The following is a 4,419-nucleotide window of genomic DNA, read 5'->3' as shown; positions in this document are numbered from 1 at the left end:
GAAGTCTGATGAAGGCATCTTTCTTGGCTATTCCACTAACAAAGTTGCTTACAGGGTCATCATCAGACGTACAAGGCTAATCATTGAAAGCTTCGATGTGAGATTTGATGATTCTCACATCCGCAACGCCCCTCCATCCACTGAAACCACAACAATCATGGAAAGCGATATTCCTGCCTCTTTAGGTCCTTTAAATCTAGTTGAAGTCAATTATGACGATCTTTTCGACCCTGTTGAAATGGCAAAACTATCCGAAGTTCTTGTGTCTCCGACAGCTCAACAACAACACGCTGATGTTTATGGTCCATCACTATCCGATGTAGCATCTCTCAATACTTCCACCTCTCCGGTTGAGGGGGAAAGCTCTACTCCGGATCAAACAACAACCGTCGAGGTTCCAGTACTTGATGCTGCTCAAGTTCCCATCCGCAGAGAATCATTACCATCAAATGTATCTTTGGATTCGGATGATGAACTCATAGAGAACATTGACACAAGAACCGATTCAAGGATTATCACTCTCCCATCCGCAGTCCAGGGGGAACCTTCTCAGGTTCCAGAGGATCTCCCATCAGCAATCCAGGGGGAACCTCTTCCAAATGCTCAAGAAAATTCCTTTCTCGCTCCAACAATCCAAGATGATTCTGCAGGATGTTCTCAAATCCAGGGGGAACTGCCATCTCCAACCGCAGAGTCTTCTGATATCGAAGACATTCCCTCTACCACAGCTGCTGATCATCTGCAGCCCCGTCTACATGTATGGACGAAGGACCACCCACCAGGTCAAATCATTGGCAACCCATCCGCAGGTATCCAGACTCGATCTTCCAAGGACTTATCTGATCACTCCCACTACGCAACATTTATGTCCTCGGTAGAGCCCCGAACGATCAAAGAAGCATTGCTTGAACCTGACTGGATAGCCGCAATGCAAGAAGAGCTAGAAGAATTTCAAAGAAACAAAGTATGGCAGCTCGTTCCGAAGCCACGTGGTCACACCATTGTTGGCACTAGATGGGTGTTCAAAAATAAGCTGGATGAATCTGGTGTGGTAGTCAAAAACAAGGCAAGGTTAGTTGCAAAGGGGTATAGTCAACTTGAAGGCATTGACTACGATGAAACGTATGCTCCGGTAGCACGCATGGAAGCTATCCGGATCTTCCTAGCATACGCAGCCCACAAGAATATCCAGGTTCATCAAATGGATGTAAAGAGTGCCTTTCTCAATGGGGAACTAAAAGAAGAGGTTTATCTTCAGCAACCTCCGGGCTTTGAAAATGTTGAATTCCCAGACCACTGCTACAAGCTTGAAAAAGCAGTCTACGGTCTGAAGCAAGCCCCAAGAGCATGGTATGAGACTCTTTCTGAATTCCTTGTCTCATCCGGGTACAAGAGAGGGGTGATTGACCCCACTTTATTTAGAAAAGAAAATGGTAATCACCTTATGCTCGTACAAATATATGTGGACGATATCATCTTCGGATCAACTGATCAAGAAATGGTGAATGAATTTGCTAAGCTCATGACTAACAAGTTCCAAATGAGCATGAATAGAGAGATTAACTTCTTTCTAGGACTTCAGGTGAAACAAATTCCACAAGGAATTTTCATTCATCAAGAAAAATACACCACCGAACTGTTAAAGAAATATTCTATGGACAACTGTTCCTCGGCTAAGGTCCCCATGGCCTTTGGTTATAAGATCTCTGCTGATCCCTCAGGAGAACCTGTGGATCACAAGACTTATAGAGGTATCATAGGCTCTCTAATGTACCTCACCGCAAGCCGACCAGACATTGTCTTTGCAACTGGTGTATGTGCAAGGTATCAGGCTGACCCAAAAGTGTCTCACATGACCGCAGCCAAACAAATACTACGGTACCTGAAAGGAAGCAAATCTCTTGGTCTATGGTACCCAGCAGGCAATGACTTCAGCCTGCAAGCTTTCACAGATGCGGATCACGCCGGATGCAAATTAGACCACAAAAGTACCTCAGGAGGATGTCAATTTTTGGGAGGAAGACTCGTCAGCTGGTCCTCAAGGAAGCAAAGTTGTGTTTCTCTGTCTACCGCAGAAGCTGAGTATGTGGCCGCAGCCAGCTGTTGTTCTCAAGTCCTTTGGATGAAAACTCAACTATTAGACTACGGATATAGAATGTTGCGGATACCGATCTATTGTGACTCTGAAAATGCTATTGCTATTTCTCACAATCCAATTCAGCACTCCAAGACTAAGCATATTGAACTACGGTATCATTTCATCAAAGACCACATCTTGAAAGGTAACATTGAACTTATCTTTGTCCATACTCATGAAGAGATTGCTGATGTGTTCACAAAAGCGCTCGACTCCACAAAACTTAACACCTTCCTGCAAATGTTAGGAATGATGAATCCAGACCCACAATTCTTTTTGAATTGATAGATACCGCAGACCATCCTTGGTCTCCGTTGCGGTTCTAACTGAAAGTTACTTATGATAGATGGTTTTGGTACCGCAGTCTATGTACCGCAACCATATATCATACTTATCTTTTCATGGGTCCTTATTGTTTGTTATTACTAACCTTTTGTACAAGTGCTCTCCTCAGTTCCTATACTGCAGACATTCATCTGTTCATCCGCAATGCAATCTGTTCATCCGCAATGACATCTGGTCATCCGCAATGCGATCTCCATCCGCAACCACCTTGATAGTTTCTCAACTGTTTCATAATTCTTTGATTCATGGCGTGCTATTTAATGATCCTTCATTAAATAAGAAAACATTAAATAAAAACATTCCTTGAGAAACTGTCTCCTCACCTTTTGAATAAACCTTGTGTCAGATCTATTTTAGGTATGATGACAAAAAGAACGTTTTTCCATAAACAAATCTTTAATCTGTCTTTTCCTCTTACCCAGCACGTCCAATCCGTTACAACTTCTCTTTGCACAACGGATTAAATCAACCCCATCCACACGATCACCTGACGTGATGTTGTACACCTGACAGTTCATTAAATGAAAACCCTTTTTTGGTAAATCTCAAAAACTTTTTTAAACCGTTTCATATTATGTGGCTGAGATTTAATTTCCAATTCAAAAGATTCCCCTCAAATGACCTTTTACCTTATCCTTTCTTTTTACCTAGGGTAAAAATAGTTACTGTTCAAATTCATCCCTATATAAACCCTTCTTCTTCCCCAAAATCACTTTACGCTCTCTGAACATTGAATTTTCCCTCTCAAATTCCTACAAGCACTCTGTTTTGTACTCTTTCTCTCAAGCTCCTACAATGGTGAAATCTGGTGTATCCAAGAAACAATCCAAGGCATCTGGATCAGTGAACCCTACTGGTTCAGACTCTCCTACGATTGCTTCAAGCAACTTCAGAGTTGTGTTCGAAGATCATTCATCCTACAATGCTCCGATCAAGCTGATGATCAAGTTTCTGAAGAATCACCCCCTGTTTGGCCCCTTTGATGCTTTCACAGACGTTGTCCCAATCTCAACCCTATTCAAATGTGCCTTTTCAGCCTATCGCCCACTCGAAAACCCACAAGAAGTACATCTTAACCTGGTTAACGATTCTTTGGTCATTCTGTCCAAAGAAAAGTTTCTTTCTGTCATTAACCTCCTTGTTCATCCCTCCATCAAGATTTTCACCCCATCCATGGCAGACATCACTTCTGCACTTTACCAAATGGGATATCAGAAAAAGATTAAAGGGATTGGGGAATTCAAGAAAAACCAACTGCCTGCGGTCTGGCAATTTGTTTGCCACTTCGTCATCCGCAGTCTATCTGGCAGAACCGGAGGCACGGATAATATGGGACTCAAACTTCTGGAGCTGGTGTGGAGTATCTTCACAGGTCATGACGTGAACTACGGGTAGATCCTATGGGATGACTTTCTTCAATACATTCCCAAGGAGAGCCCAAGGGAGAACCCAACCGAACTCACTTTCGCAAGGTTCTGGTCCCTCTGCATTTCAGACCTCCATGCGGATGCAGGGATCAACATGGGCAGTGACATCAATTTCTTTGTCACCAAGGATCTCAAAAGGTACAATCCTTCATCTGATCAATCTATTTTTGGACCGATTCGAAGACTTCTTACCCATATTCTTTCCGCTCTTGGTCTTGAGACTGTTGATGTCTTAGATCATATTGAGGCTACTGAAGGTATTGCCCCATACCTTCCTACCCCGCCTCTTCAAAACCCATCCGCAATCATTAACCCTGGAAGTACCGCAGTCCCTTCCTCCACTACTCTCTCCAATCTTTCTCAAAGAAGAAAGCAATTGGCCACAAAGAAGAAACAAAGAACACCAAAGAAGGATGCTCCCAAACCAACCGCACCCACACCTGATAGTGATTTTGATGAGGATGCGCAACCAATTGCCATCCTTAAGAAAAGGAAAACCAATACCTCTGG

Source organism: Lactuca virosa, chromosome 5 (assembly GCF_052849685.1).
Source record: "Lactuca virosa cultivar CGN04683 chromosome 5, Lactuca_virosa_CGN04683_v6, whole genome shotgun sequence".
Classification (NCBI taxonomy): domain Eukaryota; kingdom Viridiplantae; phylum Streptophyta; class Magnoliopsida; order Asterales; family Asteraceae; genus Lactuca; species Lactuca virosa.
This window is presented reverse-complemented; position numbering follows the sequence as displayed.